At 37.5% G+C, this 27,830-nt stretch overlaps 1 pseudogene; it reads right to left on the reverse strand.

Moving 5' to 3' along the window:
- Positions 1-3,505: 3,505 nt before the first annotated feature.
- Positions 3,506-27,830, reverse strand: part of LOC122805997 — a 191,453-nt pseudogene continuing 167,128 nt past the window's right edge.

Consider the following 27,830-nt stretch of genomic DNA (forward strand, 5'->3'; position numbering starts at 1 on the left):
AATTAACAACATTATTTTTCCTGGTAGATCCACTACACCTAACCCTTGTCTTAATAACTCTCCACTTGAAACAGCCAACATTCTTAACTCTTATTTCATCGACTCCATCAGCAAATTAACACATAATGGAAACACCTCCAACCTCACTAATTCCTCCCTCCGTCTGACCGCAAGACTACCTTCTAACTTAATCCTGTTCCCACTGCCTACATAAAAACTCTACTCAGCAAACTAAAACTATGCTCTTCCTTGACTGATAAACTTCCATCCTACTTTCTAAAGCTTGCAGCCATCTCTACAGCCTACTCTATTCCCTATCCTAATTAATTGATCACTCCAAGAATCTACCATTCCCTCTGTCTGGAAACTGTTCTACATAATACTAATCCACAAGGGTGGACACTGTACTGACCTTTCCAACTATTGGTCCATAGCTATTCTATCATCCTCTCAAAAATACTAGAAAAATGTATACACAGGCAAATCATGGACTATCTTCTTCACAAAAATGTACTCGCTCCTACACAACACGGCTTTTGACCTTTGACCTAACCAAAGCACAACTACTGCTCTTATTTCCTTTACACAGGCTGTCTGACATGCTAGAGACAATAATAAACATGTCTCCAGTCTATTTTTAGACCTTTCCAAATCCTTTGATAATGTCTCCCACCCCAAGCTCCTTTCCAAATCATCCAATCTCCATCTCTGTCATACCACTCTAACAGTGGTTCTTAAGCTACCTCACTAATAGACAGCAGTCTGCCAAATGGCTCTCTTCCTTTTCTCTCTTCCTCTCTGTTAACACAGGAATGCCTCAAGATTCCATTCTGTGACCACTACTATTTAATATTTTACAAACACTCTACATGCCTCCTTTCTCACTCTTCTGTTACACAATATGCAGATGATTCCACTATCATCTCTACCTCAGATACTCTCTCAGACCTTCACTCTTTTATTAAAAATTCCTTCAACTCTATAGAAAACTGGTTATCCAATAATCAACTGATTCTTAATACAAAACAAAATACAAACTTATTTTTCTTCCCAAATCTGTTTTTCACCTCAAACCATCATTTACTATCACATAACTTAAGAACACTGTCATTAACGTTAAACAACATACCAAGAAATTAGGGGAAATCATCAATGATCAACTTAAATTCGATCTGCATATCCAATACTGCATTAAGAAGACAAAAAAACTGAACTTGCTTTACAGATTCAAAAAAAAATCCTTAGCAGTGACTCTAGACTATCTCTTGCCTATGCCTACCTTCTTCCTAATCTTTTTTATGCATCACCTAGCCTGATCAACCTACAGTCCTCTCTAAAGACAAAACTTTTACTCACAACAAAATTGATAGGTTTGCTGCAAATCAACCCTACAACTCTTACCTCTGCCTGTCTCTCCAAAAACAAAATTGGCTTGAATTTCCCCACCAGTTCATACTACCCCAACTGCACATATTCAACAAACAAACCTTCCTCCTGCCCCCCATTTCCTCCCTCATCTTCCTATATACACCTAACCGCTCTTTACTTAGCTCTGATATATCTCTCTTAGAAATCTACAAACCCAAAAAAAACAATCGGCCAGAGCTAATATAGTTACTCAGTTGCCTCAGCTTGGAACAAACTTCCACTGAGCATTAGAACTTTACCCAGTAATAACTACTTCAAAAAAACTTTAAAGTAAACACTATTAAAGTCATGAATCTTCTCTTGCCAAAGCAACCTAACTTTCTGCCTACTCTTCACCTCAGTCTCCCATTTTCTTTCTATTCTGCCTGAACTGCTCACCCAACTTTATACTGTTTAATCCACTTCACTTTTCCCCTGAGCTTTCTAATCATCCTAGACTACATCCTAACTTCAATAGGGAACTAAATCACAGTCATGGACTTTTGCTTTTATCTTCCTCATTGCATGATGGCTCATATATTTGTTCTCTGTAATTCTGATAATTTGTTTCTACACTATGTGACCACCTTATAAGAACTGCATTGTAATATTAGCATTTTGCAATATCTATTTAAACCTGTGTCTCCACTGAAAATGGGCCTTGGCTCAGTCGGACAAACCTGGTTAACAAATGTCAGTAAATAAATAAATAAATAAATAAACCATGCATAAGAAATGTTTTTATTCATCTTAAAAATCAGATGTCTTTAAAGATCAGTTGCAAATGAACACAGCAGAAAAAGATACAATTTTTAAAAAATATATTCAAAACCATCTTTAGTCTTCCAGTTAAGAAACTTGGATATACTGTATATCCCAATGATGAATGTTAAAACTGTACTGTGACCTTACACAAAACATAAGTAATTACCTTTGTGGAGCAATTTCTGGGAGGTGTGGGGGGACACTGCCCTTCCCCACAAAAAGTTATTTGTAATATTTATTTATCTTGGTTTATCAGGAATGTCAGGCTGGGATTAATCCCATTTTCAGCAGAGGCCCAGGGAGAAAAGCATCACAGTTATTACAGATTTAATTGTGGAGAATGATACAAAATACATAAATAAACAAGCTTTTCATTATACAAGGAGAAAAAAGCTGTACATTTTTTTCCAGTTGCAAAATACAGGATATAGTCACTTTGTATACAAATATTAAAACGTGGCATATCTCATTGTGAAGCAGGTATATATGTACAGTTCCTTTAAAAATTAGATTTTTATTTAGTTTGCAATAAGGCAGTTCTTTACAACCTATGATGTAGCACAAAATTATTGATTACAATTTCCAGAAAATTGTGGCAAATAAACACACAAGCCTTTTGTATATAAAAGGGCTGTTTGCTTAAAAGGCTGCAAGATGGCATGTCCTCTCTTAGAAGGAAGGAGATATGTAATTACTCTGAATATGTTCACTTGGACAACACAGAGGGAAATGTTAGCTTTCCAGAGAACAAAACAACACTTTCCTAGTGAGACTACTGGAAAGGTTTCTTTTTTTTAAATTTTGAGTTGCAGTGGCCTTGGTAATTACTATTTAATGTGCCACGTGTGATACTGTGTTTGGGATAGAAGGACACAATCTAATTCAGATACTTTAGCAAACCAAAAAGAAAAGCAAATGTAACTTTTATATTTTCTTCATGACAAGTCTGTGGTAAAAAGGCACTTTCAAATGAAAGGTGATTTGCTGTGTGATCATTAATCCCCCAATCCTACACAAACCAAGGGGAGTTTTATTTTTTAATCTGAAAGTTTGACAGCTCTAACTGGTAATACAGGAAACATGCTGCTCCTTACTTAGCATTTTGGTCATGTCATCATTTAGGGGACACATTCAAGTCATGACCTCATACTTTAAAAATGCCCTGGTTCCCAACACTCTCAGTGGGTGCAGTGAAGGCAGTTTCTAAAACATGCCTGAATGAAATCTCTTTTGCTATCCATCATTATGTTTCTAAGATAAGAGTGTGATGATAAAATATCAGTGCCTTCCAATTATTTAAATAATCCTCAGGCTGCTTATCAGTTATTGTTTGCTATATTTTTGTGTCACTTTTCCCAACCATATACTCCCTGGTGTTTAGTGCTGGTCTCAGTATTATGATGTAACACTTGGGTAAAAATATACAGTCCAACATTCCAGCACTAGAAGTCAAGATGGCAAAAATTTCCACGGCAACCATATACTTTCCCCTGGTGCTCAGGTATGCAGGGATAAATGACAACCACACACTGACAAACACAAGCATGCTAAAGGTAATGTACTTGGCCTCGTTGAAGCTACCAGGTAAGTTTCTGGCTAAGAAAGCAACCACAAAAGAAACAGCAGCTAACAAACCCAAGTATCCCAGCATTATCCAAAAGGCAAATACTGAACCTTCATTGCACCCATTGATTATCTTTCCATCTTCTGAGGTCTTATTTAGTTCTGGGAATGGAGCAGATGAAGACAACCAAGCAAAACATATGAGCACCTGAACCATTGTTCCCATGATGACAATGGAAGTGGATACTCTGGTTCCTACCCAGTTCCTCAGTTTGCTGTTTGGCTTTGTGGCACTAAAGGCAATCACCACAGTGATAGTTTTGGCTAAAATGCAAGACACACACAGTGAGAATGTCAGACCAAACACCACTTGACGAAACATACAGTTTAGTTTCATGGGCTGTCCAATAAACAGCAGGGAGCAAAGGAAGCTGAGTGTAAGAGCCACTAAAAGAAAGTAGCTGAGCTCACGGTTGTTAGCCTTAACAACTGGAGTGTCTTTGAATTTAATGAAAATGCAGAGAATGGAAACTGTCAGCAAGCTCAGATTAATAGAACAAAAAACTAGTGTCGCTCCAATAGGGTCTTCATAAGACAGATATTCTATGATTTTCAGAATGCACTTATCTCGCTTGTCATTGGACCAAAAATCTTCTGCACATTTCAAGCAGCTCACAGCATCTTGGGGGAAAAATAAACACAAGTAAAACAAGGATATATGAATTTGTAATAGTTGCCATTTGACATAGTTTTATCATATAGCCTTGGAAAGTATTGTCAACCACTGTTGGCCTATGTGTCTGTAGTCTTATAATTAGGGAATATTGTTTAAGACAACAAAGATAAAAAGGTATTACATAATGTTTCAATTAACAAAGATCAGTAATGGAAAAAAACATGCATGTTATTTAACTGCTCCAAACCTTGAACTTGGCTTTACTACAAATGAGCACCCTATGTAATATACCTCTGTGTAATATGTTCCTTGTCTAAATCACAAAAACACCTTCAATGACTGAAGAAACGTCTAAACTGTATAAAACACTATCACAAGGTGATAAATTGTGCTTGAGTCTAATTTTTCACAAAGATATTTAGGTTGATATGTCATATGGTTGTCATGACCATTAATTATCAAAATGCTGGCATACATTACCATCAAAGCGAGCAATGCTACTTATGGTTGTTAACCATGATAAACCATGCAGTATTTTGACCATCTTTAAGAGACGGTGAATCTTTCACTGACCAAATACCTCGAAAAATGTCTTCTCAACTAAACTTTATTCATCAATCTAGCTAACTCTCAGATATTAAGTTTTGTTTCGACTCTTGCTACCTTAAGTGTTTGTGCTATTAGCATCCCCCATCTCCATGTTGGGATCTCTGCAGCCGTCAGCAAGATTGGAAGGGAATATGCAGATATGTACAACCCAGCAGTGTTTCAAACCCTGGTATAGTACAGGAGGGTATGCTTTTGTTGTACCCTAAATGGCTGACAAAGCTTTACATCATAGAACTTCACAGCACATAACCTTAGTTAACTGTTGCCCTCCCTAATATGCCAAATTCAGTGGTTATCTGCTGTGGGATTACCCCACTGGGACAGTACCAGAATGGATGAGGAAATCTCAACGTTCCCCCTAGAATGCCTGAATCTGTGGTTGTTGCTCCACCCTTCCCCCTCCCCTCCCAGTTACTACAGCACCTGAATCCCTAATCAAACTTGAGACATATGGATCTTAGGCAGGCCTCCTTCCTCTTCCCCAATAGATCTTTCATTTGGTAGGCAATGTAGCTCACAATAAGCCATGCAGTTGCCAGAAAACATTGACAGTCATGTGATATATTTAGAATGATGAAAGCACAACATGGCTTCATACTGCTTAGTTATGTATGACTGCAACACCTTTTTCCTTTCCGGATATCTGCAGTCCAACTTCAAAAAATGTGCAAATAGAAATGTAACCCTTTTCTGAATAGTTATAAAAATTAGTGAAGTTTTAAGAATGCCTGATGGCATAATTAGATTTGCTGCTCATCCAAACTAAACACTGCAACTCTGTCCTGTTTTATTAAAATTCAGTATGATTCTGTCACTCACAGTCATTGCACTAGTGACAGAGGTACTTCAAAAGGCTGCTAAATTCCTTATAGCCCTGCTTTCTCCTGCTAAGATCCCATAAATCACACTAATAAAATCAGAATATAAAGTTAAATAACAGAACAGGAAATCAAGAAGTGTGATTAGCTTCTGTCATGCTTGTGGGTAATAACCAGCTGCAATAAAATATGCATAATGTGGCTCTGAAAAATCTAAAGTTCTGTAATGTTCCATTTCCATACGATACTCCCGTCAAAAATGTATAAACTTTTCCTTTTCTGTATGATGTTAAACTCACAAATGTATAAAATTATACCACCCCTAGTATCCTGTTTTTGAAATAGTGATTTTTAACTCTATTTTTAGCTGAATACTTGCCTTTGTATCATTTTTCCAGATGTGTAGGGCTTTTTTTATATACCTTGAAAGGAATTGACCCCATTCCTTAATCAGGGCATAGTTATGATTCTTTGTGGTATGTTACTTGAGTTACAGTATTCCCAAAATGAATTAAACATAATATGTTAAAACCAAACCAACCAGCATGACAAGTGGTAAAAAATCAAAACTTAAACCAAAAACCACAAAGGCCAAAATGGAGAAAAACAGTAAAAACAACCTCTTAGCATTAAACAATTTTATTATGCTTTTGTCAGAGAGACTTTTTCAGAAAACAGATAATAGCAGTGAAAAAACAAAAAAAACAACATCCAATGAAATTACTTTTACAATTAACAATAACAATTAAATATTTAAATACATGTGTTGCACTCTAAAAGAAACACCACTGTGTATAATATAAAGTTAAAAAACAGTTTGTTAAAATCTATTATTTACATTCTATTTGACTTTTAATCTCTTGTCCCTTAAAAAACATTTTATATTAATGGAATCATTTAATCCAGGGAGGTTGTCAGCATCCATAACCCAATACGTCCTTTAAATAGGCATTTCTCTTTCCACAGTTAACTATAAACTTCACTTGAAAACATTTGCTTTTAGGTTAAATGAACATCTACTCCAGTTAGTTTATTATGAACAATGTGCTTTCATCACTGGATGGCAAGAGTAAAATGCTATTAAAATATAAAAAAAAATGTCTAGTGAAGCCAGCATATAAACACAGCACTGAAAATTCAGGCTGATTAGACATTGAGAAGGTATTGGACACATTTGTATATTGCTGTGAGAAGTTCCATAGAATAAGGAGGTTTTCTGAGAAATTCATAATACTTCTTCAAATGGTGTACATAGATTAATACACTGCTACAAAAACAACTTTCCCCATACATCTAATGTTCTTCTATTTTATAGAGGAAGTAAAGAAGAATTCTCTGTATCCCTTTTTAATTCTTCATCATTGTTACTGACCTCTTAGTACAAGCCAGTTAAAAAAATAGTACAGTTGAAGGGCTTGGAAATCTTCCTCTAAAATGTGTCCGGTGAGGATATGCTCATGTCTATTAATTATGTGAGGGCTCTATGACATCACTGTTGAAAACCTCCCTTTCTTTTCTAATTTAGTAAGCTTATATTTCACTACGCAAACATTAATAATTCTTACATTTAAGATTGTCCTTTGAAAATAGTGACAAGAAGAATAAATTCAGTTGGAAACATCAACTTTTCAATATTTAGGAATCTACATATTAAACCCCCCGAAAATAGTAAAAACTGAATATTAAAATACTCTCCATCGTTTTTCTGTATTTTCAGGCATACCTATTAAAATTTTCATATTAGTATTTAGATCGATTATACAGAACATATGGAAAGTTTCATACACACAAAATGAAATTAATATGGTTTCCTTTCAGTTACATCAAAAGTATGAAAGTATATCTTAACCACTGTTGCTGCGCAAGTTCTTACTCATCGATGGACAGAACACATTAATAGGCATCTTTTACAGTGAGGGTCATTACACCTACATGTCCAGTGTGGGGGCTTTACCCCAGACTACTTACTTATATATACCAACTCGATGGCAACACAACTGTAACTAAAGTAAAATGCCTGCATTTATGCTGTAGTCAGCAGCATATGACTTGAATGAGCATAAGTTGATAAATGTAGTACTCAGTAATTCATGTCCTGATATACACTACTGCAAACATGTCAACAATGCAGTAAATCAAAAATACACATAATCAGTCTGATGACAATTGCAAAACCAGTCTAAGTAGTGTCAATTTGTAACTGGTATTACAAGTAACCAGTGAAAAGAAGTCCACTAACTAGCAGACAAATACTGTATGCATACTGGTGCTCTTAGGGAAAGGGTGTTTAGCACCTTAAAGTGCAAGGTTGTGGTTGGGATGAGAGACAGAGTTAAGACACTTAAGAGTACAGCAGGGGACATTCACAGAATGTTGCTCATTAACCTACAGTATGCATTAGGAGTTTGCAGGATGAGGGAGTGGAGAATGGTTCTATTCTTACATAATCATTCATTCCTTCATAATAGCAACCTAATTAATCCCCTTGCTTTCGGAAGTCTTTTAAGCCAAGAAATCACTTTCTAAGAAGTTTTCAACCATGTCCTGTTCTGTTAAGAGCACACATCATACAATTTACAGTATCTCATGAATGCTGAGTTAGTTACAAAAGAAATGCAAACTGTGGAACTTGTTCATTAGATGATTGGCATTATAACTTTTCTTATTGTCTCCTGTGCAGATTTTTTTATATATACCATTTCATTACCGTAGTATTCCCTGAGATGGAAGGCGGTATAAACTCATGACTCAGTTCCCCAGTTTTTTACTCCCTGATCCCTGTTTCACATATGAAATAGTTACTTGTGCATGTTGGCAGCAATTCACTGCAAGTGAGCTTTTCTTCTTCCTCTGCAAGCCATGTATTTAGTGCAGTGACACAGAGAGGTATAAGATCAGAGGTTACACAAATGGAATGCAATAGGGCTTGCCACCCTGTAGAGAGCACTTTGTTTGGAGGATTTGATTAACTGCAGTTTCAGCTAGTTTATTTTGTTCAAATGAAGTTGCAGTTTTCCATTGGAAGAAAAATGGGGAAGTGAAATATTTCTATTTTGTTGTTACTTGTGATCCATGTTGAATTTCCAAACATAATTTTGAGTCTACATACTATAAATCAAAATCACTGAGAACTGCTTTTAGAAAGTTTTGTACAGGGAGAAAATTCTTTATCATTACAAGTTTTGGGTTGTTTTTAAGAAAAAAATTGATTTAAAAAGTTTTTTTAACAATCTTAGGAAGCGATTAACTTGTGGAGTCTGGCGGTGCTCTATATGGCTGTAAAACATTTGTAGATACTGCTTTTAAGCATTCTTATATCATAAACTTTGTAGGTTCATAGGCAAGTACGAGGTTAGCTGTTCTTGCAGCCTGTTTTTAGCCTAGCCAATTTTTCTTTTTGTTCTCAAAATAACATACCCCATTTGGTTATAGATTGGCCTTACTCATCCCATGGTCAATAGTTAATATATTACCCCTAATGAAAATAATGGAGATCGTACCATAGAAAACTTGAAAGGACCCATGCATATGATAAAGCATTAGGAGCTGCCTCTGTCCATTAGTACTACAAGGTGCAGTACTGGAGTACAATTACTGTCATCCATCCATAGATCTATGTTGTGCTTAAAAATGAACAGGACTGAACTTTGTTTTATGCGGATTGGGAGTCTGTTCAGCAGTGAAATAGACCTGTCATTCCAAACCTTTCTGTTGATGTTGCAGAAGAAGTTTAGATCACCAGATTGAGTATTTCTGATGCCATTTGACTTGCTAATGTGCAAGTAAAGCCATGCACTGGTAACCTCTTAGCAGTCTGTAGGATACCAATTACAGTGACATGGCTTTGAATAAGTTTATGTATGACATGTTGTTTAGGCCTTATATCCTTTATTAAAGGTATCTCTGTGGCCATTCCAGTTGTTGCATGTGTCTGGACAGATAAATGCCAAAGGGGACCATTATATTCAATGACTGGCCTAATGAGGGCTGAGTAAAGAGGGACAATGACACCCCTAGATCTATACACAATCCCCTTGTTTATAAGCTGAGAACTATAGAAGGACTTATAGACATGTATGGATTAAAAGTTAGGTCATTGTCCATTTATGTTCCCAAATCCCAAGCAACTAGGTCAACTCTTAGGGGTGAATTGTCAATGTGGTAATTCCCTGGGGTAGATTTTCTCTCAAACAATGAAAAAATCTTACAGGTCCAGTGACCTCAGGACAGAAAATAATAATTTTTCTGTGTTTAAAAATCAAATATTTGGGAAAGTCTGCAAAACTGTTGACTGTTAAAAGGAAGTCTCTTTAATGGTTATGATAACTTTAGTCATGCTGAATAATGGAAGGATATTGCCCATGGGTAGTTGACCTCAAGCTATTCACCATTATCATATCAATATTCTTTCTTCAGAGTTACTCTCCCCAGACCATGATTGCTGTTAGATGACTTGACCACAAGCTGCAAGATTTAGGAGGCTACTGTGATCACTCTCTGCAGATTGCTTCTATTTTCCTGTGTTTTTTCCTTTTCTTTTTTTTTTTCTTTTTAATCATGCATTAGTATATTTATGTAAGGGGTGTGGGAATGATAAATCCACCACATGAGGATACATGTATTTGTTTTATATAGTTTGGTATTTAGGGGTTGTGGTTCTCAACCCTTCTAGATCAATGAGTTTTCTTTTAGCAGGATGGAAGGTGATATCATAGTGGAAGCTTTTGTATGCCAGGAATGTTGGTGGCAGCAAATGTGGATTCAAGTTTCACAAGTGGTTGCCTAATATAATCCTCAATAATAGTGGGAAACGTGTTCCTGCAGGAAAAGGATCACAAAAATCTCCACAAGTTTTAGTGTCTAGCTTTGCATACATGTCTGGTACATTAATATGGGAAGAAGCTTTGCTGCTACATTAGTTAGACGTTAGGCAGAAGATGAGCATAGATTCAGTACTGTCAGGACACCAGATTTTCCCTGTTTCTTATTTGTTTCTTGTCATTTTTCACTTGCAAGTCTCAAGGCTGTAACTTGCATCTACTGAGGTATCACCAGTTTTGTTCATCAACTGAAAGTGTGAGGTCAGAATAAGAGTTAACACAATTTTCTCAAAATGGAAGCATGTGGTGTGTCATGACTATTTGTCTGACATCATTTTTACCTTCTATAAAATTAGATCATTCGAGTTTTTCCCATGCTAATGTTTCTGAATCTCCCTGCTGTGTTATCAAGTTGATGTATTCCTTCTCCACCTTAAATTCTCTGTCGTTTACTAGCACCATTTCTCTGTTTGTTGATGTGGTTTTGATGTTTGTTTTTTGATAAACAATTTCTAGTAGCTTTTGATCAGTGATAAGAATGAACTTGTAGCCATGTATGTACAGGTGGACTTTGTCCAACTCCATGCTGTTGCTGGTGTCATTTTGTTTCATTCTATTAGCAATGAGAATAATGTTCTCCTATATCTGTCAAGGTTCTGACTGCATGTGCTACAAGCCTGTAATGATTATGGTGGCTTTGTCAGTATGACCTGCCTCACTTGGATCAAATTAAGGCATAAACTAGTCTGTCACTTTTGAAGGGCTTTGTCAAGTGTTTCTAGCTACAGCCACTCAGCTGACTTCTCTTGGTTATATTTCTGAGTGATTCTGTAACACAGTAAAAGTCTGAATGATTCTGGTGCTGTCATTTGTCATGTCCGACTGGATTTGAATATGAATCTGGTGCTGTCATTTGTCATGTCCAACTGGATTTGAATATGAAAATGGTGCTGTCATTTGTCATGTTCAACTGGATTTGAATATGAATCTGGTGCTGTCATTTTTCATGTCCAACTGGATTTGAATATGAATCTGGTGCTGTCATTTGTCATGTCCAACTGGATTTGAATATGAATCTGGTGCTGTCATTTTTCATGTCCAACTGGATTTGAATAGAAGTGTGGTGGCTTCATTTGAAGGTGTATTTTAGATAGTCCTACCTTATTTGGATCAGGATAAATTAATAAGTGTGAAAATATTATATGAAAATAATAAAATCTGAAATTATTTTTTAAATTGATATCTTAACCATCTGAAATACTGATCTTCTTTTAGAGTCATGATTTGTGTTTTGACAAGTAAAACTGTTTTATCACTGAGGTTTTTTCACTGAATTTTATATATAAACTTGATGTATTCTATTTTGAAAAAAAAGCTGTATCTCAATTCAGACCAGTATCATTTGTTTATCTTAATAATGATTAAAAAATGCTGTAATGTTTCAGATCTTAGAGTGGAGTCATAGCTGATGTTATTATAAAATGAAGCTAAGTTTGTTAAAATCTTCTCCGCACTCATGAATGGGAATACAGTGTTTTATTGTGCCAGACATGCAAACAAAAACCATAGTCTAAAGTGTGTGGAGATTTTCCCAGACATGATTGTGTTTACCATTCTCATTTTTGTACTTTCCCTGACCTATTCTGGGTTTGTTGACCCACTGTTTCTATGACGTTTACATTTTTCTAACTTTCTGCATGTCAAATGGCATTCTTCTCTGGGATTTCCAAATGGTTGGTACTATTTTGTCTCTGTGTATTTTACTTGGAAGCATTTTATTTTTTTTTTTTTTTGCATTTAAATGCCATTGAAAATTGTTGTGTATTCTTCCTGCAGCTTATCATAAAACTGATTTCCCTTTGAAATATTTAAGAAGTTCATCATTTTCATAAAACTGAATCCTGAAGCATCTTCCCATACCTCAGTATTTAGAGATTATGCAATGGATAATATATTAAAACTGTGAATAATGATCTGACTAAATTTAAATGCCCCTTCCATCTTGATGACTTCACTTCTTATGCAGAATCCTTCACTGCTAAATTGTATGCACCCTATTTTTGTTTTACTTGGATCGCTTGTCTGTGTACTTAATAAAGGATTTTCGACTGGAAACAGACTGCCTGCCTTGCTTGGATTACTTTTGAATGCTTAGTATTGCTGTACAATTATATATTTTCTATTATTACTTTTTGTTTTGTTTTGTTTTGACTTGACTAGTTTACTTTCGCTACTTCTACTACTATTGGCTGATCTGATTAATATACAGTGATTAACTAGAAATATATGGACCGAAAATTTTCCACATAGAGAAGTTTCTTACACTGTTTTGCTTTTGGACCCACTACACTTTAGTAGGTTGTTTTGAGACTTCGGGGATACCACGGAGATTACTTGTTTTTTTTTTTTTTTTAAATAATTGCAAACAAACATCTATCCCCTTAGAAATGAATACAGTGCCAAAACTCTAAACATAAACATGTCTGTAACAAAAGAAAAAAAAATCATTGCATGCAAAAATAAATCAAACTCTCAAGATGCCAAAATTTATCTTGTTAAACTAAACAAGGATGTATAGACCCTGATCAAGTCAACCAAATCCAGATATGGGGTAGGAATAGCAAGCCAGGTGATGGATAACTTCAAAGTTTTCTTTAATTATGTTAAAAATGTCAGAAAAAAGGCCCAGCACTTTACAGAGCTAACAGTAAATGGTATCAAATACTCATACCAAAGAACATAGACAATCTCCTACTGCACAATTTAGTTAAACTACAACCCCATCTTCCAATATTCTTATATCACATACCCACACATAACACTCCCCACTCAAATCACCCAATCACCCAAGAACATGTTCTCAAAATGACATCTAAGGCCAAGAACACTACATCTATGTGTACAGATATACTAGGTTGCCTACTGGTCAGCCTGAAACATGATATGTCTGATCCCCTACAAAAGGTATTCAATAACAGCCTCAAAATAGACCTGCTGGGTGAATTGAGGACAGCAGCATTCACAATGCAATTTTGCAATTCTCTTGCAAAAAGATAGGGCTTCAAATGACCCAGGTAATTATAAACCCATAAGTGTGACCAGTCTTATTTGTAAGGCTATGAAAAGGATCATTATGGAATTAATATATAAGGATACAGGTAACCTACAGACTCTTGACCAAACTCAACCCAATTCAGATTTGTCAAGGCCAGGTACTGCCTACTTAACCTGGCTGACGTCTTTGAAAAAGTTACTGAAGCAATGCATGAGGGCAAAACAATTCACACATATCTGGCCCTCACAAAGCCATTTGACACAATCCTACTTTCAAGAGCCATAGATAAACTTTCCCAGCTAAATGTTAATCCCTATAAAATTTAAATTGGCTCACAAATGCAACCTAGATAGTTAAGACGGGCAGCTATACCTCCTCCAAAGGACCAGGCACTAGTGACATACCCCAGGGTTCAGTCCTTGGCCACTCCTCTTGCACATTCACTTCTCTGAGGTCAAATCTAACGTTAAGGATCTGTGGCTGACCAAGTTTGCAGCTGATTATAAACTTGGTGTGATCATCAATTTTCTACAGTACACGAAGATCCTCATAAAGCCTATCTCAAACAAATAGCTGGTGTCAAAACCTTGGTCTGAAAACTAAATGCCAAAAAGTGTATAATCATAACCTTTGGTAAGCATGACTCCCTTTGTAACTATGACAGAAGAAATAAACAGACGGACCACCAGTAAAACCAGTGAACTTCAAAGAAAATATATGTAGAAAAGAAAAATCACTGGAACCAAGGCAGGTAGGGCACACAACACTTGATTTAATGTAAAATAATAAAAACACATGTCAGGTACCAGCTCCATTACCAGTATATGGAGGAGGAAGTTGTCTGAACTAATAACCTCATGCATATCAAAACTAGCCCTAAGTGGAGACATCCACCCCAACCCTGGCCCTACCATCTCCAACCCCAATCCTCATAATCAGACTAGAAACCACAACTTCTCCCATATCACAGCCAATAGAAAGCCAAGTGATTTTCTTCTACTAAGCCTAAATATTAGAAGTATATCCAACACAGTCCATGAACTCCATGCCACCATAGACTTGTACTCCTCAGATATAGTCATCCTGACAGAAACCTGGCTAAAACCTCACATTACCAGTGAGCAAATACTCCCTACCGGTTACGGTATACTAAGAGTAGAGCGGCTAAACAAGAAAGGAGGCAGTGTAGCTATAATATTTGAACAGCATCTAAACATCGAGATCTTAAAATCATCAGCTCCACAAATAGGCAATGAAGAAATAATATATACCAACCTCAAAATAAACCAAAACAAAACCATCAACATAACTGGATGCTACTTCCCACCAGGCCAAAACATCCCTCCACTAGAAAACCTCCTCAGCTGGTCTACCCACCATCTCCCCCAAGAAACTATCATTTTAGGTGATTTCAATATTGACTGGCAATCCTGTTCTGGCAACAATCCAACCCATCATATAAACCTTCATGGCTTCACCCAACTAGTCCAGTCACCAACTAAGATAAATAAAAACTCCAGCAAGCACACTACCCTGGATTGGATACTAGTCCGTAAGAGCCCCCAGTCATATATAACAGGCTGCTTATCAGATAGCCTCAGTGATCACTCCCCAATATTCCTACTAAAAAAATACCTATACCAAGCTAAACCTGTCATCTACCGTTAAATATGTAAAAAACTAAACTTTAACCCACTCACATTCATCTCATCCCTCAAAGAATGTAACTGGCATCCCCTAGAGTACCTCAGTCTTGATGATGCAGTTGAATTTTTTAATGCTACCTTGTTGAGCATCCTTAATTATCATGCCCCCATAAGACTTTCCAGAACCAAAGCACAACCCTCCCCAAGGCTACAGAAAACCACTAAGTCAGAAATGAAAAACAGGGATAAAGCCTAGGAGCACTGGCGCAAAACCAAAACCCCCTCAACTAGACAGAAATTCCTAGAACTACGCAATAGAGTTAAAAAGCTAATAAAACAGGACAAATTCCAATACTACCAGTCTGCCCTAGACTCCTCCCAACACAGCCCCAAACAATTCTGGTCCTCCAAAAACGCCATCCTCCACCCAGGTAAAGTCAGTACCCCTCCTCCTAACATCCCTCACTCCTCCAAAAATATTGCTACCTCATTCAACACAAACATCACACAAACCATACTATCACTAGCTAAACAACACAACCCCCCTCCCCTCCAACCCACACCTTCAACTAGTAATCCCCCCACTGCCTTCTCTTTTTCTCCTGTACCTACCTCCAACATAAAAAAACTCTTAACTAAACTTAAGCCCACCAAATTAGCAGCAGACAACCTCCCAAGTGAATACCTACAAATCACAGCTGATGCTATGGACTACCCAGTATCCATCTTGATTAACCAATCTCTTTCAGAAAGTTACGTTCCCACACTTTGGAAAGCATCACATATAATTCCCCTCCACAAAGGCGGCCCCTCCACAGAACTAACCAATTACTGCCCCATAGCTATTCTCTCTCCACTATCCAAAATACTAGAGAGATACATACATTCTCAGGTCTCAGACTACCTCCTTACTAACAACCTCCTTTCCAGTACTCAGCATGGTTTCCGACCAAACCATAGCACCACCACTGCCTTACTCTCCTTTACTAACATTATCCTTCAGCATAAAAACAATGGCTATCTCTCCTCTGCTACTTTCCTAGACCTATCTAAAGCATTTGACATGGTCCCACACAAACAACTCCTCTCTGTCCTCAATAACCTATCCTTTTCTCAATCAGTCACCAACTGGTTTCAGAGTTACCTGTCTGACCGCCAACAATCCATTGTATGGCAGAATGACATATCTCCCCAACTACCTGTCTCCATAGGGGTTCCCCAAGGATCCATCCTTGGACCCCTACTCTTCTCTGTTTTCACTAATAATCTAGCCTCTGCCACCAAAAATGGCACACTCATACAATATGCAGATGACTCAACCATCATCTGCTCAGCCCAGTCCCTACCCAAACTGCAAAAAGTCACACAGGAAGCCTTTTTCCTCTGTTGAAACTTGGTTATCCAATGCCCAATTAATACTCAACCTAAACAAAACTAAACTACTCATCTTCCAACCCACCAAACATACTCAAAACAACTCTCACTTTAACATCACAGCAAATGACAACACCACTATATACCCAACTGAGCACACCAAATTGCTAGGAGTGGAAATAGACAATAAACTACAATTTGACATTCACATATCCATGACCATAAAAAAAGTCCACAAAAAACTAAGAGCGTTATACAGAAATAAGCAACTTCTCACCAAAGCAGCAAAGATTTCAATAGCAAATTCCCACCTTATCTCCACCCTACTTCATGCCTCTCCAATATATGCCAGCCTAAGGCAATGTGATCTAAACAAGCTAGAGACCTGCTACAACAAAATTGCCAAATTCACCACAGGGGCATCCTACCATAGTCACCACTGTCTCTCACTTGCTGAACTGGGCTGGCTTGAACTCCCTCACCTCCTTCAATGGTATCAACTATCACTCGCCCACAAACTAGTAAATCACCCACTAAATGTCCCATCCCTCCAGAATCTACTCCAACCCTATCGCACCACCAAACCATTAAGATCCAGCAACAAAAATCACTTGCAGATTACTAAAGCCAATAACTCTGCTGGTGAAGCACTATTCTCTTGCGCCATAGCCAAATTATGGAACTCCCTCCCACCCACAATTACCGCCGTACCATCATGAACCCACTTCAAAACTTTACTAAAAGCGCACCTAAAAACATACTGGCTATGCCCTTGCAACTCCCACTCTAATATCAGCCACCCCATCCAATCACTACCTTTCTTTCCACCCCACTAACTACCTTGGTTATAGCAAGCTTAGATGCTCATAAGCCTAGTACTTATTATACAGCAGGAACTTCTTATTGTAACATTTGTTAATGTATGTTATGTACTTCACAGATAAAGATTCTAGTTGTCTACTGATGTACTATGTTTTTCATCTATAAATATGTTTGTAATTAATTGCTATGTTAAATTGTTAATCACTACGTAATCCAATGTAACTACTGTCTGTTTATTTTAACTGTGGAGCTTTTCTCCCCGGGCCTCTGCTGAAAATGGACCTATGTCCAGTCGGACACTCACAGTCAACAAATGTAAATAAATAAACAAATAAATAAATAGGGCATTGCATACCTGAAAATAAACAGCAAGACACAATCTGCTGTTTATCAGGTATGCTATATGCCCTACCTGCCTTATCCAGTGATTTTTCATTTCTACATCCCTTTGTAACTATCACATCGACAACACACCCATGAAAATTGATTCTGTAGTTAAGGACTGGGGTATATTCATTGATAACAAACTATTTTTTGATCACCACATATCCACTGTTATAATGAAGTCCTTTTTCATTGCACAGCGTATATATAAAGACTTTGCACCCAGATCCAGGGAAGTAATTGTTCCACTGTACTTGGCTCACATTAGGAGTATAATGCCCATGACCATAACACTTTCTCACTGAAAAAAATCAAGAGCCAAAATGCTAAAAACTATGCAGACTATATCAAAGCCTTGCCCTTCTTCTTGGTATTATAGAGGCTACTGAGAGGAGACCTCTACCTTGTGTACAGAACTTCAACAGACCCTATTCTGTCAGATCAATTATACACTAAGTCCAATGGTGTCATAAACATATGCACAAGGGATTTCCATCTCTTCTGCAAAATAAATCGATCATGTTGGAGGGAAGATTTGTATTGTGGAAAATACCACTTTTATAGGACTGTCTTGCACTCCTTATAAAGCAAAGTACTTATCTTAGTCTGTTCAACTGTAATTTGGACAAATAGATGGGTAATGGCAGATTCACCTCTGGTGTAACACCCCTGTCCATCATGGATAGAGGAACATAAAAATGTATCTACATATCCTTCTTTGTCCCATGTCTGAGTTATTTGTCTGCAAAATATAAGGGTTAAAGCCACCATGGGAATGTAAGGCTAGGCTTCTTAAGACCCACATATATTAGTAGCCTAATAAGTACCTCAGAACTTATAAGTCCAGATTCTCAGTAGTCATGTAGCTTCATGAATTCTATCAACTTCAGTTTTAACTTTCTGTCAGATAGTGGATATCATTACTTAGAAAACCCTTTTGATTCTCTATGATTCTCAGCTGTTCATTCCAGTATTAGATCAATAAAACTAAATTCTTCCTGAGGAACATAGGCAAAAATCTTTGAGAGATTAAAATGAATATATTCTGAGGTACAAAATAGTTTTGATTCCAATTACATAACAAAAAGTATGGGATCATCAAAGAACCATTCACTTTCTTCATGAAGTCAAAACTCCTGTTGGCTGTTCTGATAGCAAGTTTTCAAATAATTAGCAGCAGATTCCTAATAAATGAAAGGAATAAAAATGTAAGGTCTGTGTGTTACATATTCCACTTTTCTAAGAGAAGATGGAAAAGAAGAAAAACATTCCCAAATTCCCCACCACTGATTAAAAACCTCTTATTGACTTATTTATTAAAATTCACTGATAAAGCGAGAACCAGCTGAAGAAAAACAAACAGTGACAATACCTCACCAGACCAAAGGGCAAAAATACACAAAGTTGTTGCAAAATAAAAGAACTTGATGATTTATTTATAAAAATAATAAAATAAACATGTGAGCACTTTCATTTAACAAATGTAAACTTCATCAGACAAATGAATAAAATGAAAATGGAATTTAAATAATACACTCCACTTTCCAACTGGATAAAACTACAGACATTATCTCAAGAAAATTAATTCCTCATATCCCATAATAAATTAAAGTTCTCTGACATATATATATATATATATGTACATGTATACAATGCTAAATATTTATAGTTATATATAGTTGTGCCAGACTATTATACATAAATCATAAACTTTAATAAATGATATTCTAAGTGCATCAAGGATATACAAAATACACATCTCCTTGTGGATGTTACAAAAATGTATATATACATGTGGCTACAATGGAAAATGATTTTATACTGTTTATTCATGCTAAATGTCATGATATCACTTCAACTATATTATTTCTTTCTAGGGCTTTAAGTTTTAATACAGGTGTAATAGAAGTTATTTTGTTTATGCCTGGCCACTTATCTGCTTGCAATAAAATCTGCCATTTAAGTTCTAACTCCAAATGGACACCCCATGGTCTCTTTTCATCTATGGCCGCATGGTCAATGGGTCCTAATATCTACATCCAGTTCTTCTGAAAAATCCATCTTAAACTGTTAGAATCTGTACTGTAAGTGATAGTTAAAGATTTCAGAAATACGTAACTGTTCCTTCTATTTGTATTCTGGTCTAAAAGGGTGTTTTGTGTGTAATTAGGTACAATAACTTTCAAACTCAGAGAATCAATGTCCCCCTCTATAAGAACTATTTTCTATCAACGAATTCTGTGCCACATGAAATAAACTGGATTGACAAATCAAATGGTCACTTTCCAAAATGTTGCTGTTAACCATCGGTCTAAAGTGATTTGATTCCCTCTTTTCTGTGACCTCTTTTATTATTCTGGTGATGAACTCTAAAGGGTATGCCCTTTTCAAAAACATAATAACCCAAGTAAAGTTTTAAAAAGAGGTAGTCGTATTAATGCATTGTAAAAATTACTCCCACATTAAAATGTATCATAGATTCCAAGATGACATTAGTTTAATATGGGAAGCCCCCCCCCCCCCCAGAACTACTTTAACAATTTTTACAATACATTAATACCACTACCTCTTTTTTACACTTTACTTGGGTTGTTATTGTTGACTATATGGACTATTTAGATGTTCATGTTTTTAAGGATGAAACTAATGGGGTGTATGCCACAACTATTTATAGAAAAAAGACTTATTACAACTCTTTTCTTCATTATAGCAGCTCACACCCCGAGCATCAAAAGAGATCAGTTGTTAAAGGTCAATTGGTAAGAGCTGCTCGGATGGTGTCAAGGGATGAAGATTTTGAGTTGAAATGTATTAATTTGAAAGAAATGTTTTTGAAAAGGGCACACCCTTTAGAGTTAATCACCAGAATAATAAAAGAGATCACAAAAACGAGGGAATCAGGTTAGTTTAGACTGATAGCTAACAGTAACATTTTGGAAAGTGACCATTTGATTTGTGAATCCAGTTCATAGGTTCATAGGTAGGTACTAGGCTATCGGCCAAAGGGCCTAAGTAAGCCTAGTCAACAAAGTTCCCTGGCTTATGCCAACCCAAGAAAGTTAATTTCCTGTGCCCCTGTCAAGCAGAGCCACAGGAGTGATCCCCGGGGTGTATTTCCTATTTCCTATCCACTCATCAAGATTTTTCTTGAAGAGTGTTAATGAGGAACTTTGCTTGATATAGATGGGTAGCTTGTTCCAGAGTATGGGAAGTCTCTTTGACAGGAATCTATCCCTCCAGCAAGTTCTGTTTAATGTGGTGACAAGGTTTAGGTCCCTAGAGCGTGTAGCTCAGAGGGATTGGGATTTCTTTAGGTGTAGCATGTCCAACAGCTCTGGGTTTGACATAGCTTTATATGTTAGACAGAGATCACCTCAGAGTAGGAGATATGCTACAGAGTAAAGCTGGAGTTTTTTTAGATGATCAGTGTAGGGCATCTGTTTGAGGCCAGTAATTCCCTTTGTGAGATACTTCTGTGGCCTTTCTAGCTGCTGCAGATGTCTTGTGAGGTACATTCCAAAAGGGGCATTGTACTCTATAATGGGTTGAATGAGTGTCGAGTATAGGGGAACAATGACCTCTTTTTTCCTGGATGAGAACCCTTTTGTGATGAGGTGTGCTATGTAGAAGGATTTCCTGACTACTGTGGCAATGTGATTATCAAAGGAGTGACTACTGTCCACCTGGGTCCCAAGGTCTCTTATCACACTTTCGGTGTTAAGAAGACTGCCGCCTATGTGGTAGTTCATGGGTACAGAGTGTTTAAAAAGGGGATAACAATGCACTTTTTGGCATTGAGCTTAAGACCATGGCTCTGACACCAGGCATCTGTCTCAGTGAGGCCCTTCTGTAGGATGTCCACATCATTTGGGGACTTCACTATAGCTTCTAGTTTGCAGTCATTTGTGAACTTCATTAGCCAGAGGCCTTCTGTGTTAACCTGTACTTCAGAGAAGTAGATAAACAGGAGAGGTCCCAGAACTGAACCCTATGGTACTCCACTTGTCACTGGTTTGAAGTCAGATTTGGAGCCTGCAACTTTTACAGTGTGGGTTCTGTCAGTGAGCCAGTTAGCAACCCATCTTGTGACATAGGGATGTATACCTAGTTTAGTGAGTTTAGCTATAATTCCAGAATGGGGGATGGTGTTGAAAGCCTTGGTGAGGTCAAGATAGGCTGTGTAAACCACCTTACCCTTGTCTACGGCTTTGGTGACTGCCTCAAAGAAGTCGACCAGGCTCAGAAGGCAAGATCTGCCTTTCACAAACCCAAACAAGGTGGGGTCCAGAGTTTGGAGGTTACCAATGTCTTTGTTTATGAATTCCATGATGGTATGTTCCATGGCCTTGCAGACGAGGCTCATCAGGCTAATAGGACGATAGTTCCCAGGATCAGTGGTGGCTCCCCCTTTGTGGAGTGGGATAACTGTTCCTGTGCACCATTCAGTGGTCACAAAGCCTAACATGAGGCTATGATTGAACATGGTGCTTTGGTGGGGAGCCAGTTTGTTCTGAAGTTCTTGTAAAATGCAGCCTAGGATGTTGTTCAGTCCCATGGATGCTGTATTTTTGGCTTTAGGGAGTGCTGCTTTTACCTGTGAAGTTGTAATTACAGGGACTCTGCATTCTTCCTGTATAGATATGGGCCCTTTAGGGAGTGAGAGGGGGGTAAAGTTAGCACTGAACCTATCTGCCAGGATGTTGGCAATATCAGTTGGTTCTGTAATTTTTGTGCCATTGTGCTGTAACTCAGAGCAGATCTGGGTGTTGCCATTGAGATTCTTGACATAGCTATAGAATGCTTTGTGGTTGTCCTTAGAATCAGTGGCAATCTTGTTTTCATAGCTAGCTTTGGAGAATATTATAAGGGATCTCAGCTTCTTGCTGAGGCTGGCCAGGGAGCTCCTCCACTCATGGGATTATACTCTCTTTTGCAACAGTTTCTTCCTTCTGTTGTACAGTTTGTTTATGGCAGGAGACCACCAGATTGGCTTCCTTTTTTTGGAGGATAGCATCTTGATTCTGTTTGGGATAGCACGATCCATGCACTCATGTAAATGCTTATAGAATGCATTTGTGTATGATTCAGCAGTCGTAACTGTATTGTCCATCTGCATGGGTGTCATGAAGTTCACCACTTCTGTCTTAAGAAGCATGTAGTTGGCTTTGGAGAAATTTTTTTTGCCATGGTTTACTTAATGGGGGGGGGGGCAGGATGTGGATATCTAGGGTGATTAGCTCATGGTCAGATCTGACCAAAGAGGAGTTGACTTTATGTGTGGAACACCGGTCACTCATGTTGGTAATGACTATGTCTAGGATATTGTTGCCCCTGGTATGGGGTGTGGATAAGTTGATCCAGGGCATTGGAATTTTTGAATTCCAGAAAGCGCTGAGTGAAGGAGTTGGTACATGAGTAGTTTTCCCAGTTAATGGTGGGGTAGTTGAAATTGCCCAATATTAGGGTGTTTGCTTGAACCCTAATATTTTCCAGTATATCAAGAAAAGAGAAGCGGGAACCTTGGGCATGGTGGGGGATCTGTAGCAAGCTACAATTTGGATTGCAGTTTTGCCCAGAGTTAGTTGCACTTGAATAACCTCGGCTGCATTATGCTGAGCAACTAGCCTGGAGTGTGAATATCCTTAATGAATATGGACACACCTCCACCTTTGGTGTTCCGGCCCAGGTTAGATGGTCGAAAAGTGTGGTATGAGTTATAGCCTGGTAATGCAGGGGTGCTCTCTGGAGCCTTGAACCAGGTCTCAGTCACTGCACAAACATCGATGCTTTCCATTTTAAGGAGTGCCTCGAGTGAACGCATTTTGAGATTTAGACTTCTAGCATTGAGTAGCATTACCCTCAGTTTTTGCTTGCCTGTTCCTGTTATGGTGGTGAATTTGACATTTGAATCTTGCTTAAAAAAGGCATGATAGGGGAGGCAAGAGCCTTTGCCAGTATCCGGAATCCCAGGGTTGACAGGTGCAGGCCATCTCTGGCAAAGCATCGTGGTCTATCGACCATGTCGTCTCAGGCAGAAAGATACTGGATCTCCTTAGAATGACACCAAATGCTTAGACAATTGTTGAAGTCAATCATTTTGTCCTTGTACTGCAGTATCATTCTGGGCGATGGCAGGATGCTACTCAGGGCTAGGGTCATACCTGCCTGGGCTACAAGATCGGAGAGTTCTTCCATGTCTCTTTTCATGTAGTCCAAGGAGTTATGTCTCAGGTCATTCACACCAACATGGACAATCACAGAGTCATATTTGTACTTGTTGTGGAGTAACCTGAGTGCGTGGGTTATGTGGCAGATCCTGGCACCTGAAAGGCAGCTGACAGTGACCTTCTCCTTGTTTAGCCTCATGAGTGGGACATCAGTGGGCCTGACTATAGAGTCACCTATGACTAGTGTGTTGGGTAAGTTGTTTTGCCTTATGGGCTGTGGTTGAGTGGCACACTGACTCTGTGGGCTATGTGTCATTTGGGTTGTGTTGGTCATGGGAGGTTGCTTGCGTTTTTGCTTTGGAGGTCTCTGTTGCTTGAGCAGATTATTATTGAGAGCCTCCGTGAATGTTTTTGTGTTTCTATGTGTGGATTTTGGTGGTGTAGGTTTAGTGGGACTATGTGATGAGTGTAGTGTGGTGCAAGTGTTTACCTTCTCCTCTTGACTATCAAGTTCAGTCTTGCTTGGAGAGAGCTTTACCTCCAGTTTGGCTGGATAAGTGCATCTCTCACAGGTTGCAGTGTTGGGTGGTAGGGGAAAAGGGTTGTTTGTGTGCATGAGGCAATTGCTACATTGCCCCAAGATGCCCAGATTCATCAGATAGACAGGAGAGAACACTGGGAGCTGACCCTTGGACATGCCTGAATAAAAAAAATATTTTCCTCTAGACAAGTGAGGAAAGTGAGTACAAGAGCTGTTTTTCTCTAAGCAAGTGAGGAAAGTAAGTACCAAAACTGTTTTCCTCTAGGTAATGAGGGAGGGTGAGTGCTGTAGTAATTTGTAGTTTATTTAGTGCTTACAACAAGTTCTGAACAAGTGCTGAGCATGGATAAGCAAATTCAAGTGCTAAAACTAAGAATCTGGATCTGGATCTTGTTGTAGATAGGCTACCTAGTACTTACCACTCCTACTGATAAGCTAGAAGGCTTCCCTCTAACACAGAAAAGCTTGGGGGCACAGAAGCTTACAAACAGTCCTGGATACAGCAAATCTGTATCTGGACTAAACTAGTTACAGGGAAGGTGGGAAGCAAGCGCAAATGCAGCCTTTTAAACCAGAAAGTTGAAAGAGATGGAAAAACTGCCAAAATGGCCAATAAACTACAATTTCTGGGCCAGAAACCACTCTTGTGATAGATAGGCTACCTAGTGCTTACCACTCCCACTGATAAGCTAGAAGGCTTCCCTCCAACACAGAAAGGCTTGGGGCACAGAAGTTTACAAACAGTCTTGGATACAGCAAATCTGTATCTGGATTAGACTACTTACAGGAAAGGCAGAAAACAAGCTTGGAATATATATATATATATATATATATATATATATATATATATTTAAGTGAGTTGGCTTTCTCAAAAAGTTCTCTCTCTATTAGAAAGAATGAGCTAATGACAGTAGCAAAAACACGTTAAATGCGGTCCAAGCTAGCACACTTCAGTGTGTAGCAAAATTAAGGCAAATGCAGTTTAAATAAATGCAGACAAGTTAAAAATGACAAAAACAAGTTTATGAAAAATCACATAAGAGCACTTGAACACTTAAAAGCACACAGAACAGCAAATTAAGGTAGAAGACAGTTATGTAAGAGCAGCTTTAAAACTATTTAGTATTTTTTTTTTTTTTTGTGGAGAGGGAGGGAACAGAGCAGGTTAAAATGCTATGGGGGATGTACTTCCCAAGTGCTCTCTCTGTACACAGCAGAGGAGATGGGACTGGTAGGAGTGTCTGAAATCAAAATATGATCTCACTGTACTCAGTTGAGTGAGCAAATGAAATGGGCCCAGTAGGAGTGTCCAAAAACAGATTTACAGCAGGGGTGGGCAACTCCAAAGCCACCAAGATTAATACCACAACAAGAACAGGGAGGGGAGGTTGGAAGACTAGCTGCAGCTAGAGACAGGGAGTATTATCTCCCTGTATTATATTATATATATATATATATATATATATATATATATATATATATATATATATATATATATATATAACAATTATCTACAAATTTCTAATCTTAAAGAAGTGCAGAGAAAAGTATACTTAAATCAGCTTCTGTCAGTTGATTTATGCAGGTGAAGCTCAGCAGCCAACCACTCGGAAGATGAGCAAAATGATTAAAAAAATGTGACCAGCACAGATTATAATGCAAACATAAACCCTCAGGCTAAGTTAACACAGGATTTCAAAAGCAGTCTAACAACTTTCAATGTATCCAGATGGCTACACTTTTTCACACTTCAGGCAACTAACTCCAGCTAGAGACAGAGAGTATTATCTCCCTCTATTATATTATATATAACAATTATCTACAAATTTCTAATCTTAAATAAGTGCAGAGAAAAGTTTGTTTCATGTGACACAGAATTCATTGATAGAAAATAGTTCTTATAGTGGGGGCATTGATTCTCTGAGTTTGGAAGTTATTCTACCCAATTACATACAAAACATCCTTTTAGACCAGAATACAAATAGAAGGAACAGTAACGTATTTCTTAAATCTTTAACTATCACTTACAGTACAGATTCTGACAGTTTAAGAAGGATTTTTTAGAAGAACTGGGACATCCTTATGGAGGCTATAGATATTAGGGCCCAGTTAGGTGATAGGCCAACAATAACGTATAAGAAGGGGAGGAATTTAAAAGACCTCCTCAACAGTGGACACCAAGTGCATGTGTACAACCGTTCGGGCACATTAAAATGTGGAACATGCAATTGCTGTCATAAAATTAGAGTGGGTGACTAATTCATTATTAATAATCTGGAATACCGTATCAAAGGTAGATACAACTGTTCTTCAAAAGCAGTAATATATGTGGCTATATGTGACCTATGCCCAGTATTTTACATAGGTAAAGCAGAGAGGAAATTTAGCCTCAGAATTTATGAACATGTATATGCCATCAAAAAGAACAACTTGAATAATGCCTTGGCAAGACACATTCATACCAACACTGACCACAGTTTTAGGTTTATGGCTATTGACGATGTGGACATAGATGGGAAAAGACCATGGGGTGTCCGTTTGGAGTTAAAAGAATTTAAATTGCAGATTGTATTGCAAGCAGAAAAGTGGCCAGGCATAAACAAAATAACTTCTATTACACCTGTATTAAAACTTAAAGCCCTAGAAAGAAATAAAATAGTTGAAGTGGCAGCATGACATTTAGCATGAATAAACAGTATAAAATCATTTCCCATTGTAGCCACATTTATATATACATTTTTGTAACATCCACAAGGAGATGTGTATTTTGTATATCCTTGATACACTTAGAATATCATTTATTAAAGTTTATGATTTATGTATAATAGTCTGGCACAACTATATATAACTATAAATATTTAGCATTTTTATACATGTACATATATATGTCAGAGAACTTTAATTTATTATGGGATATGAGGAGTTAATTTTCTTGAGATAATGTCTGTAGTTTTATCCAATTGGGAAGTGGAGTGTATTATTTAAATTCCATTTTGATTTTATTCAGTTGTCTGATGTAGTTTACATTTGTTAAATGAAAGTGCTCACATGTTTATTTTATTATTTTTGTAAATAAATCATCAAGTTATTTTATTTTGCAACAACTGTCTTTTTGACCTTTGGTTTGGAGAGGTATTGTCACTGTTTATTCATTTTTCTTCAGTTATTTATTATAATAGTTTT

The sequence above is a fragment of the Protopterus annectens genome, chromosome 7.part0 (assembly GCF_019279795.1).
Source record: "Protopterus annectens isolate FY-2018-M chromosome 7.part0, PAN1.0, whole genome shotgun sequence".
In the NCBI taxonomy this organism is placed as follows: domain Eukaryota; kingdom Metazoa; phylum Chordata; order Ceratodontiformes; family Protopteridae; genus Protopterus; species Protopterus annectens.